Raw genomic sequence first — 13,194 nt, 5'->3', positions numbered from 1 at the left:
TTGCAAGCCAAGTGTGTGCCAAAGTACCTGGCGCATGATAGGTCCCCAGTGCAGGGATGTTCTCTAATAATTATGTGGATGCCAGAGGCAATTGTTACAAGGTTTATTTGGTTTGGAATTTGAAATGCCTGAAGGCGGAGGGGGCTTATTAGCCTCTGGAGAGTTCTTGAAGCAGCAAAGCAAGAGTCCAGGCTGGGCACCTGCTGGGTATCTACTCAGTCTCAGTCCAAAGACCAGCCCTCGTTCTCTGTATCAGTGTCAGGTCTCAAGCCTAGAGCCTACCAACTGCTGCAGATTTGGACTAGGAACCAGCCTCAGAGACTCCAAAGCCCCTAGGAAGTGATACACCCTATTCCTGGCTCCATATACCTGCTCAAATATAAGACATATGCACACAGCTTTCTTTCATTGTTTATTTGTTTGTTATTCACTTCCAGGCATCAAGCAGGTAGTGCTAGGAGCTGGAAGGGGTGATAGAAGAGAGTGAGGACCTAGTTCCCTACTCTGAACTTGCAGATGGGAGTCAGGAGACCAGGACAGCTGGGTGGAGCTCTGGCTGCAGGCAGCTTGGGGACTCAAAACCAGAGTTTACAGAGGGGCTGGTAAAACCCTTCAAAATGCACATACGGATGCTGTAGAGTGCAGAGCTGGGAGGTGGCCCAGGGTCTAGCTCCAGTACCATCACCAGGGTTGAGCCCCACCTGATGCATAGTCTTTTCCAGAGTGCAAATCACCTTTACACACGCCACCTCAGTGAAGGGCTGTTGGGATGCTACAGTAGATGACAGACACAATTAACTGTGCTCAGATACATAGAGCAACTCATTAATGATCCCAGCCTGATTCGAGGTAGACGTTATTATTGTTATTACCTCCACTTCACAGATGAGGAAACTGAAGCTCAGGGGAGGGAATGGCTTGCCAAGGCCACATGGCTTGTCAGTGATTGGCCCGGCTAGGGTCCATCTTAGATGTATCAAGTCTACTTCCCCTGCTCTCCTCCTTCAGCCTCCCAAGAGGAATCACTCAGTGATGACACAGAAGCTCCCTGCAAATCTCACATCTGGTCATGGACAGAGCATTCCCCGTGCCGGGTTCTATGGCTCAGTACCTTTGGCAGCACATACTGCCCCATCACCTCCTCTGCCCACGCCAGCTGCCCCCAGAACAGCCCCATCCATCCCTTCCTGCCTTGGAAGCCTGATGTGTTCCGTCATTATATTTTTTTTTCAACTGCCTGCTATGTCTTTGCTGTGAGATGTCTTGAGCAAGACATTTCACTCTGAGCCCATTTCCTCCATCATGGAAGCTAACACGTACCTGGAAAGAAATTGGCAAGATTTAGATAGAGGCTGAGAGTGAAGGGCCTGTCTGCTTTGGTCATAAAAGTTTCCAGCAAATGCAAACAGGTCCATCATAAGTGACTCTACCGAGTGGATGAATGGTGAGCCTGGTGCGTGGTGAAGGCTCAACGGATGGAACTTTTTAAAAAAGTCTAGTGTTTTAAGTTTTACCTGCTCCAATCCGTATTTCTTAATGCCATAGGTGAGAGCAAAAGACCTCTTGTAACCATCTCCTTGAGTTTCAGAAGGAGGGACAGCCTACACGGAAGAAGCGATTTTCAAGAGTGTGTTTACTTACCGGTTCCTTGTATGTGACGGTCCTATTTAGTCCCTCCCAGGGACCCAACAATGAGAGAAATCCTGGAAGGGAAGAAGAGTTTCTGGCCCTGGCCTGGGATTTTGGGCCTGAATATTTGAGTCATGGAGATGGAGTCCCTTGGTGGGTGTCAGTGAAAGTGACACTGGGAGTCATCTTCTAGAATCTCCTCTTGGAATGAATCACAAGATAAGAGGACAAGTGGTTTTGACTCTGTCCTCCATTCTTTGCTCTGTGATGTTGGGTAGGCCTCTGTCTTCTCTGGGCCTCTGCACACTTGAAAGGCAGAGGTGGGAGTGGATAGATTCTGAGGACTCTGCCCTTCCGAAAGAGAACTGAGGTATCTCCCTCATGTTCCTTGATCTCAGAAAGACATCTCTTGGTAAATCCACTGGACATTTGTCCAGAGACAGAACCACGCCCGGCACGCTGATGTTTGTGATTGTCTCTTGGGGGCTGAAGGAGGCAGGCATGTTGTCAATGAAGCTTGCTTCCCACCTGACCTTTGGCCCACTCCACATCCCATCTTGGTATCAGGACCCAAACTTTTGATTTCCCAAATAAAGCAAGCACTGTTCTCAGTGTCCACATTTCTGCGTGCTTCTTTCGTTTACCTTCTGTGGCCCCATCGGGAGGGGGCCCCAGGCTGGCGAGGTGACAGACCTGCCTGCTCACAGTGGAGGAAGCCCGAGCTCAGGACCTGCCTCAGGAAGATGCGGCATGGTTCTGAAGACCTGCTCTAGCCTCGCGGTGGTGCACACTGTAATCCCAGTGGCTTGGGAGGCTGAGGCAGGAGGATCACAGGTTCAAAGCCAGCCTCAGCAATGGTGAGGCACTAAGCAACTCAGTGAGACCCTGATGGCAACTAAAATATGAAACAGGGCTGGGGGTGTGGCTCTGTGGTCAAGTGCCCCTGAGTTCAATCTCCAGTACAAAAAAAAAAAAAAAAAAAAGACCTGGTCTAAAGGGACAGACAGCTGCCATGATGCCCGAGAGCCTATGGCAGGCTACCCAGGCCTTGCTACTCCCCAGCCCGCCTCTACCTTCCACATGCCTCCTCCTCTTCCCTGCTCCCCCATCTGGTCCCTTTCCCTCCACCCCCAGCCGACATGTCTCTGAGGCTCCCTCTAGCTCCCTCTTCCCTCTCTAGCCTCCACCTCCCTTCTCTCCCCCTGCTCCTCAGTGACCCTGCCTTTGGCCATAGAGTCGCCCGTGCATTGAGGGAATTAGAGATCTTCTCCACTCTCTTGGCATCCTTGAATACTTGCTGTTGCTGATGGTTAGGAGGTAACTCTCCGGGGAGGAATCACTGCCTGACCCGGGTATGCCTCCCTAGCAGCCCCCTAGGGCTGGAGCCCCTCCTGCCATCTGGGGCAGCTTCCCCTCAGAGACCCAGCCTTAGGGAAGGCCTGCCAGGGCTGCCCACCCAGGGCCTGCCTGCCTCAAGGTGATGGGCACCACGCTTCAGTGCAGACTGTGGCAGGGGCACTGCAGGGCCACCAGGCTGCCCAGGGTGGGCTGGGTGTTGACTGTTTGGTCTCACCCCAATTAGAAAGGAGCTCAGATCAAGAGGATGTCCTGGAGGCCTGGCAGCTCTTCCCAGAGCAGCTCCCACTAAGGCTGGGAAGGATGGTCCTGAAGATGAGTGTGAGAGTGTGTGTGTGTGTGTGTGTGTGTGTGCACAGCATATGTGAGAATATCCACTGTTCCTGCAAGTGTGTGTGTAGAATGCTTTTTTAAAAATTTATTCACCTTTGTGTGTTTCCTGAGGAAAACACACTCTGGGCCTCACTGTGCCCTTCTGTAAAATGGGATAAATAATTATTATAACCAGGACTCTTCTGAGACAACTGCTGTGCATGGTAACTAGGGTGCAGTATTATTAATAGGGAAAACACATTCTGCCTTTAATCTTCAATAGCTCCCTGGAAAATCCAGATGACCTCTCAGGCCCCTTCCCAGTGGGAGATTCCAGGAATCTAATTTCAGACTTGCCTGCTTGAAACCTCAATCTCCCTGAAGGGATGAGGGGACCCACTATAGGAAGAGCACTGTCAAAGCCCAGCTCAAGAGGGCACTTCTCAGAAAAGTGGAGTGGGAAGGGTAGATTCCTGTCCTGTGCCAACATGATTACCCTTTGAGGTCAGCTGCCTCCAGGAAGACTTCTCTGATTGCTCCAGCTGCACCATTGGATATTGACTTGGATCTTCTACAATTGCTATCAGGAATCCCACCCTCACCCCCTGACCAAGACCTGCTCTTTCTCAGTAGGCTACTGAGAACATCACCATCACCAGGCATGTGGAACCCTGCTGCTGCTGAGGGGGAAGGGAAAGATCAGTGGAAAGGAACATTGGGTTGTTTTTCTTCAATAACATTTTTTGGGGTTTCTTGGTCCCGTATTAAATTAATATGTACTATTACAGAAACTTAGAATTCTGGCAAATATGGATAAAAGAAAAAAAATTCATGCACATTTCCTATTCTATTAACATTTGGGGAATTTCTTTGTCCCAGAGTCCCATAGATGATTCTAGAGCCCTCTGCAATAGGGCATGAACTGTGCATCTTACTGCAGGATCATGAAACTTCATTTGATGCTCCAGAGGTCCAGGACCCAAAAATTCAAGCGACTCTGCACTAGAGGGTTCCACATGAACCATGTAGTCACATGTAAACAGACCCACACACCTGACTGTATTGACTGTATGCACAAACATTCCCACACACTCCACAGCTTGGGTGTATTCTGCTCTTGTGCATAGACTGGCTGTTGACCCCTAAATGCATATATCTCACATACACGTACACATGTGCTCTTTATACACTCTACTCCCACAGTGCACACATTCAATTATACTCCTGTTGTTGGTACACGTGAACATGGTCAAAGGGTTTGGCCTAAGGAAATTTAGGATAGGCTTACAGAGGACAGCTAATTTCTCAGACGCTGCTGCCACCTATTGGCCACATTTTGCACTAGCGTCCTTATTCCATTCCTAGTCCTTCTGTCCATCCTTTATACTTCATCTGCCTATCACACTATCATACTCCCTCCTCACTGAAGCAGGGCTCTGGAACTGGCTCCTGAAGGAGGGACATAAATGAGGGAGGCAAGGTGTCAAGGAAGACTCTCACTGATAACCACCCATTATCTGTCAAAAGTTCTAGTAAACATTTTAACTGAATGAATTAAAAACACTTCAAAGTGAGTCTTTTGTACTTAAGAGGCTGGATCTCACTATGTTGCTCAGGCTGGCCCAGAATTCCTAGGCTCAAGAGATCCTCCTGCATCTGCCTCTGGAGTAGCTGGGACTACCAGTGTACCTGATATCCAAATTGAGATCTTTTTGACTTTTTGTTGTGTTAATGATTGAACCCATTTTGCCTCGGAGGTACATCCTCTGCCTTTTTAAAAAATTTGAGACAGTGCCAGGCGCTGTGGCCCATGCTTGTAATCCCAGTGGCTCAGAGGCTGAGGCAAGATTGTGAGTTCAAGGCCAGCCTCAGCAATTTAGTGAGGCCCTAAGCAACTCAATGAGACCCTGTCTCTAAATAAAATTTAAAAAGAGCTGGGGATGGAGCTCAGTGTCTAAGTGCCCCCTAGGTTCAATTCCCAGCACCAAAAAAAAAAAAAAAAATTGAGACAGGTTCTCATCAAGTTGCCCAGGCTGGCCTTGAACTTGTGATTCTCCTGCCTCAGCTTCCAGAGTTGTTTGAATTTCAGATGTGCACACCATGCCAGCTTATAGTACATATTTTTTTAACAAATAAGGAAATGGAGCCTCAGAGATGGGATGTGATGTCCAATGTCGCACAACAGCTTCTTCCAATAGGACTGTGCTCTGAACAGAAAGGGAAGAAGAAGCAGCCAAGCTAAGATTTTTTTATTTAATATTTTTTTCCCAGTACAGGGTATTGAACCTAAGTGCGCTTTACCACTGAGCTACATCCCCAGTCCTTTGTATTTTTTAATTTTGAGACAGGGTCTAACTAAGTTGCTTGGGACCTCACTAAGTTGCTGGGGCTGGCCTCGAACTTGGCCATCTTTCTGTCTTAGCCTCTTGAGTTGCTGGGATTACAGGCTGGCACCTGCATATTCGGCTTCAAACTAAGAATTATTACAGAGACCAGAAGGAAGGCCAGCCTGATTTCCACTCCAGGGAATCTGGAGGCACACCCAGAGGTAGGTGAGGTCCACCTGGAAGGATGACCTCCTGACAAGGTCCCCCTACCCTGAGTTGCTGCCTCCCCTTCATTAATTTGACCACACTTATTGTTACAGCATGCCAATGTGTGTGCTCAGACTGAAGATAAACAGTGAACAAAAAAAGATAAAAGTCCAACTCCTGTCCTCATTTCAGTGAGGGGGCTCCAGACAAGTCCCTTCGTTTTTGTCCCACTCCCAAAGGCTTTGGGAACCCCTTTGAGCTTCTCTTTGCCACTCAGCTCTGCAAGCAGGGAAGGTGGGAAGGGATGTTTCAGCCCTCATCATCCGGCATGAAGGCTGAGCTTGACCTGGAGTTAAGCAGACCTGCATCTGAATCCTGCCTTAGTTCTGTGACCTTGGCCAAGTCTTTTATCCTTGCCGGGCCTGAGTTTTCTCAGCTATTGAAGCAATGAGCTGGAGAGAGAGCAGTGGTTCCAACTTATAGTTCCTTAGAAGCCTTGGGAGAAATCAAGCAGGGAGCAGGAAGTGGGGAGGCCAAGCACAGATCTGCTCCCTCCACCCCCGTGCCTGCTGCCTCTCTCAGAACAACACTGCTTTCCTGTTTCCCACATGGGGCTTCTGTGGTTGAGTTCGATGGCCCCTTGGACCAGATGAAATCTAAGTTCTTTTTAGCCCTAAAACTGTTGAGTTTCAGTTCATGTCTTAACTGACCACCAGATTGTGAGTTAGCAAAGGGCTGGACCTGGGGCTAGGTCTAGCACAGGCCTGGCTGCCAAGGGAGGGCTGAGGATGTGTCCATCTGCCCTCACTGCACTGCGGGGCTCAGCAACAACTCTACACTGACCGAAGGGTGGCATGCACACCCGGCATTGCCTAGGGAGGCAAGGGCAGGCAGCGATGTCTTTGGGGGGCTTAAGAAGTTGGCTCTTCAAACCTGGAAAGCAAAGGAGGCTTTCACAAGTTGGAAGTGAGGATCCCTGAACAGCCTAGTGGAGCAACCTGGCTCGTAGGACGTGGCCACAGGGAAGAACAAGGAGTCTGGATTCAGTTTCAGCTTGGAAATTGGGAGAAAGGCCTTCCTTGGCAGGTGGTTGGACACATGACCTCCGAACCTGCTCTTGCTTCAGAGCCCCCACATCTCCTGTGGAGGTTTCACACTTGGCTCCAATGTGCCCAGCAGGGGCCTCACATAGCACACACCCTAGAAAGGACCCTGGCCTTGTGTTCACAAGGTTATGTGTTTCTGCACAGTTTGGAAAAGTGAAATACGTTAGTACCCAATTTCTTTCCCACTCTGGTGTTCCCTCCTTCTCTCCTATTTTGTGTTCTCCAGCTTTGAGTGGCTACAGGCATTTTGTATTCTTAACTTTGAATTCCTTTTTTTTTTTCCTTTTTGTGGAGATTAAACCCAGGGCCTATGCATTTGAGGGAAGCGCTCTACCAAGTGAGCTATATCCCCAGCCCAAATTACTTTTCTTTCTTTTTTTTTTTAAAGAGAGAGTGAGAGAGTGAGAGAGAGAGAGAGAGAGAGAGAGAGAGAGAGAGAGAGAGATTTTTTTAACATTTATTTTTTAGTTTTCGGCGGATACAACATCTTTGTATGTGGTGCTGAGGATCGAACCCAGGCCTTTTACGCATGCCAGGCAAGCGCGCTACCGCTTGAGCAACATCCCCAGCCCTCTTTCTTTTTTTTACATGTATTTTTTAGTTACAGTTGGACACAATATCTTTAATTATTTATTTATTTTTATGTGGTGCTGAGGATTGAATCCAGGGCTTTGCTCGTGCTAGGGGAGTGCTCTATGGCTGAGCCACAATCTCAGCTCCCAAATTCCTTTTCTTAAAGAAAGTAAGCTGCTGACCTCACAGTCTTGGGTCTGCCCATTAGGTCCTGAGTTTTCCCAGCTGTGCAGGTTTTCATAGCGAAAGGATGATCTATCTGTCTATATAAAAGATTATGTCTAAGGCAGGTGCAGTGGCTCAGTGTAATCCCAGCAGCTCAGGAGGCCGAGGCAGGAGGATGTTGGTTTTAAAACCTGACTTAGTGAGGCCCTAAGCAACTTAATGAGACCCTGTCTCTAAATAAAATACAAAAAGAGCTGGGGATATGGCTCAGTGGTTAAGCACCCCAGGTTCAACATTACATCTATCTATAGATTGAAATATAGTTATATATCAATCATCATATCTATCTATAGATATATAATCTTTTATTTGTATATAAATATTTATATGTATCTAATTTTATATATATATATATATATATATATATATATATATATATATATATATATAGTTGTAGTTGCACATAATACCTTTACTTTATTTATTTACTTTTATGTAGTGCTGAGGTTTGAACCCATGTGCTAGGCAAGCATTCTACCGCTGAGCCACAACCCCAGCCTCCTCCTATATTTTATATATGTTTCCCACCCTGCAGTGCTGCAGATCAAACCCAGGGTCTCACATGTGCTAGGCAAACACTCGGCCACTGAGCTACAAACCACTTAGGCACTGAGACAATGATACAGGCTTGCTGGAGGCCTCATAACATGTAGTATGGGCTAGGTTTCTGATCTAAGATGGTTCCATTTGAAAGCCCACCTTTCACTACAGCCCCTGGCTGGAAGCCAACACCTGTGTGCTGGAAGTGTCCCTTTTCCCGGGCCGAGAGCTTGCGTGCACCCTTCAGCTGCTCTATAACCACGAGGTGGCAGTAGACACCATTTTTCTCTTTCCCTTGAGTTGGTCCCAAGTACTCACATCCATTCCCTCCTGCCCTCCTAGCAATTGAATAGCTCCTCCTTCAAGTCCTAGCTTTGCTGTTTATAGGCTGTGACAGTGAGCAGGTCACTTTGCCACACATATTTAAATTTCCTCAGTCTCGTTTTACTCATCCATAAAATACATTAAGAGAAGAGTGAGGCACCTATGTAAACTCATGAGCATTCGAAACCATTGCTGTTTCAACAGGGGTATCTGGAGATGGCACCTCCCCTGGGAAGGGGTTTTCCTGGCAGGATTGGCCTCAGCCCTACACTGAGCAGAGCCCTTACATATTCCATGGTGGGTACCCTCTGTGTCTATGCATGGGACCCCCATGGACTGGGGTCTTGGACTCATCTTTTTCTCCCTCTTTGTCAACTCCCACCTCTCCCTTGGAGGGACTCTGCAGCTTCCTGCCCATATTAATGCCATCTTGGGGATCAGGCTTCAAATGGCCCCTCCTGGGAAGGAGTCCTAGACCCTGATCCATTGCCTGCCACCAATTCTTCTTCTCCCCTCCACCTTAGCTATGACTGACATACCCCAGCCAGAGTATGTCTGGCTCCACCTTAAGGATTTCCTGATCATCCCCAAATCTGTCTCTCTGTGTCTTAAATTGGCATTCGAGGCCTTCTAAAATTTGATCTCCTGATTTACTCTGTGCTTTAAATATACCAGGCCATTTTCTGTTCCCAGGGCACATCTTCACTATCCTACCTCCAAGCCTTGTGAGAGCTGTTCTTCCTGGAATGCCCCTCCCATTTCCATGTAGTAAATTCATCCTTCAAAATCTGGCTGGAAGGTCACCTCCTCTAGTCAAGGCATCACATTGCTCTTTCTGGGCTTTGGGTGCCCACCATGCATCACAGAAGGAATGTCCATTATCTATGGAGAGCAACTCAGTTTACAAATGGCTTCATCTTCTAGTAACCGGGGGTTGGGAAAGGCAGGCAGGACTACAGCCATTACCTCACTTGGCTGATGAGCTGACAGGCTGGGAGGAGGTCATACACCCTGAAAATGGCAGAGGCAAGATTCAAACCCGCAGCTGTTTCTAGCCACATCCCCTGCCTGAGTTTTCCCTGCCTCTCCATCATGCTTTGTGGCCTGGTTGATACCCTCTTCCCACCTTGGATTAAGTAGAGTATTGGCCAATCTTTATGCTTATGAATTATTTGAGGCAGGATCTATCCTCCTGCCTCAGCCTGGGACAACAGGTATTTGTTTTGTCAAAGTTTAATAATGTGTTCAATAACATTCTGTTGAAGAAATAGATGCTCCCATATGCACACATACTACACTCCCTGCCCATGCTGTCTGTCCCTTGGCCTCCTTATCACCCAACTCAAGCCTACTTGACTGTGATGGCAGTGCCTAGGCTCTGGCAGGATAAGACTCAGCTGGAGGCCCAGATTCTCTCAGGAGTGGGAGAAACAAACAGCTTCCTTCCCCCACCCCCAAGCTTATCAGTCCCCTGCAGGCCCCATCAAATGGGGTGCTCAGCCTCTGAAGGCAAGCTGCCCCTGCCTGTCACCTTCACACTCTCTATTACTTAGAACTGTGTGACTTTGTGCTCTCACTTCAGCTCTCTGAGCCTCAGACCCTATTCAGAAGACTTTTTGGCTGGAAGAATTCAATGAGACAAAATGAGAAGATGCACTTAAAATAATAGCAATGACTCAACGTGAGCTGCCTGTTCAGGAGGTCACCTCTCGCAGGGAGCATTTGGGGACCAAATTGCTCTCCCGGGTCTGGCAGGGAGGTGGAGGCTAAGAGTTCCCTGGCAGGGGCAGAGGGTGCAGGGGCCTCAAGTTCAGGCTTCCCTCCCTTCACAAAGTGACTGGCAAGTCTCTATTGGTCCACAGGACTGCACAAGTCACCTCGACAGGAAATACAGGTGCCTGGACAGAGAGGCCCCAGGGGCTGGGCAGAGGCAGGTAACCTGCTCACACAGACTCACAAACATGGGCTTACCCTTACACACACAAATACACAGAGACAGGAGACACTCACATGATCACATATTCCTTGATGTCCTTAGGATGCACAAACTCAGAAACATCCCAAACATACACACACACACACACACACACACACACACATACACACAGAGAAGCACACACACTTATCAGGCTAGGGCAGGCACTGGCGCTGCTGAGTCACCCCGCAGGCAGCTCAGCCCAACGCAGCTGGAGCCACGTGCCTGCTCCCAACAGGCAAGGGGTGGGGCCTGCAGCCTTGCTTTAGAATAACCCTGTCTATACTATTGCTCGGTTTTCCCTGCTCCTGGGCCCTTTGATTGAGTCAGGGTTGGTGGTTGTAGGGGAGTCCCTGTTTGCAGAGGCCAAGCCAAAGAGTTCCCAGCCTGCTCTCTCCTGGGTGCATGAATGCATGTGGGAGCAATTAAAAAATAACACTGGATCCATTATTGAATATTTGCATATATGTTTTTACATACTTATTTAATCATTACAACAGTTTCATAGAAAGTTGGTACCATTATTAATCCCATTTTATGCTGAAAGGGAAATGGCTTTCCCAAATTTACAAAGCTGGTGCAGAGCCTGAGCTCCACTCCCTCTAAATCCCTAGCTCTTAAGCTCAGGGCAGTGCTGTCCTACTGAGCAGCTGTGTACAAAGGCATGTGAAAGGTGTGTCAGTGTGATTTGGAACACTGATGAGTATGCACTAGGGTTTTTGTGACCAAGGACTGAAAGGATTTCAAGTAGCTCGATTTCTGGTCAAAGGATACAAAGTTTCACTGATACATTAGAGTGGCCCTCCTCTTCCAGAATGCCCCAGATCTAGGGACTCAATCCTGCCTTTCTCTGCTAGTCTGTGGGCTCCTGGAAAAGCAGGGACCAGGGCCCTGAAATATAAAACAGGACCTGACTCGGAGAAGGACTCAGCAAAGGGGAGAATAAATGAATTTATGATTTTAAATTCATTTTAGTAGTGATATAACAATAACACCATCAATCAATGCTAACACTTTACTGGAGACTTACCCTAGCACTGTTCTCAGCACTTTACACGGATTCTTTCATTTAATTCTGGCAAAAACCTTGAGGAAAATGCTTTTATTAACACAATTATACAGAGGAGCAACTGGGTTTGAAGAGTTTGTAGCTTGCCCAAAGTAATGCAGCTAGTTAAGTGTCAGTGTCGGGATTGGGAGGCAAGAAACCACTTGTCCTCAGTGGGCTCAGTTTCCCCCATTTACCCAAGAAGGGATCAACTCTCCATGGCTCTCTAGTATGGAGTAGCCTATGATTTTGTGATTCTGTGATTCTTCCACAAGGAACAGGGATTATGTTTGTTCTTTGTGGGCCCAAATCCTGAAGGGCAGATTTGGCCTTAATCTGATGAAGAGCTTTTGAAGTCTCAGAATGGTTTTAAAATGAAAGTCCACCCTGTGAGGTGGTGAGCTTCCTGCGTTATGGGAGCAAACATAGATCTGAAATGAGGTGGAGGACAGGGATCTGGACCGGCAACCATATAAGACCATTATAGCACGGATGGGATGGACCATCAGGAGGGTGAAAGTCACCAAGGATATTGGGTAAAATGGGCACAAGAGAAACCAGAATTCTCATTTATTGAACAACTCCCTGTGTGCCAAATCTGTGCTTGGCATATATCACTAATTCTCAGGAAAACACTTTAATTAAGAGTTATGGCTGAGGAAACTCAGATTCAGAGAAGTAACTTGCTCAAGGTCGAATAGGACAAAGTGGGATAGGTGGTCCAGGTGAGCCTCGTCAAGGTCACTTCCCTAGATCTTCTATGACCAACCCCCCGGTTCCAACCTAGTACCCTTAGGGACAGCACCACGTGGCAAATAGCCTCATACTTTTGCCACATGACGTCAGAGACCACACCAGCCAATCCAGGAACTCCTTATCCTCCCCACCCCTGACCCTAGGTTTCTCAGAAGCTGCCCTAGAAGGGGCGGGGTTAGGCACTCTGGCCTACCCGCACCTGCAGCCCCCGCCCCTTCCCGGTGGCTACGCTCGCCCTCCTCTGCCGGGTCCTACCCGCCGCCCCACAGATTGGCACTTGCCTGCACCAATTAGAGGACCTCCCGGGGCAGGGGCGGGGCCTCACGTCAGAGTTGCCCTGTCAGTGCAGGTGGAGGCCCGCGGCGGGGCAAAGTGGCAGAAACCTCTTAAAGGGCGAGGGCAGCGGAGAGTGAGAACGCGGCCCGGCCCGGCCCGGCCAGGTCCCCGCCCGGTCCAGCCCAGGTGAGCGTGGGCCACCTGGGGGGGCAACCCCGGGACTCTGGGAGGGACAGGGAGAGGGACAGACGAACCCACCCCCAAGGGCCGGAGCTCTCCCGGGAGGGGCCAGACCAGGATCCAAGGGTCCGGGGAGGAGCTAGAGGTCCGGAGTTCCAGGGTCCGAACTCGGGGTCCAAGGGGCGCATAGGGGAGTTCGGGGTGCACAAGGGGCTCGGGCGTCCGAAGAGGGGGTCCAGGAGCTCGGGTCCGGAACTACACTCATGCTGCCGGCGGTCCGGGTCCCAGGTTCGGTCTCCGCAGGCGGGTCCCTGCGGAGCCGCGCAGCCCATGGCCGCCCCGCCCGCCCTGCAAGCTCCT

The 13,194-nt window shown here is 49.0% G+C and overlaps 1 protein-coding gene across 1 annotated transcript in view; it reads left to right on the top strand.

The window, feature by feature from the left end:
• The first annotated feature begins 12,684 nt into the window (after positions 1 to 12,684).
• Positions 12,685 to 13,194, top strand: part of Epb41 (erythrocyte membrane protein band 4.1) — a 173,388-nt gene continuing 172,878 nt past the window's right edge. The window contains exon 1 of the mRNA XM_048815976.1: positions 12,685 to 12,840. The gene's annotated coding sequence lies outside the window, so the exon portion shown is untranslated. The remainder of the gene's footprint in view (positions 12,841 to 13,194) is intronic.

This window comes from Marmota marmota, unplaced genomic scaffold (assembly GCF_001458135.2).
Source record: "Marmota marmota marmota unplaced genomic scaffold, marMar, whole genome shotgun sequence".
NCBI classification, from domain to species: domain Eukaryota; kingdom Metazoa; phylum Chordata; class Mammalia; order Rodentia; family Sciuridae; genus Marmota; species Marmota marmota.
The sequence above is the reverse complement of the archived record's forward strand: the minus strand, read 5'-3'. Positions and strand labels throughout refer to the sequence as shown.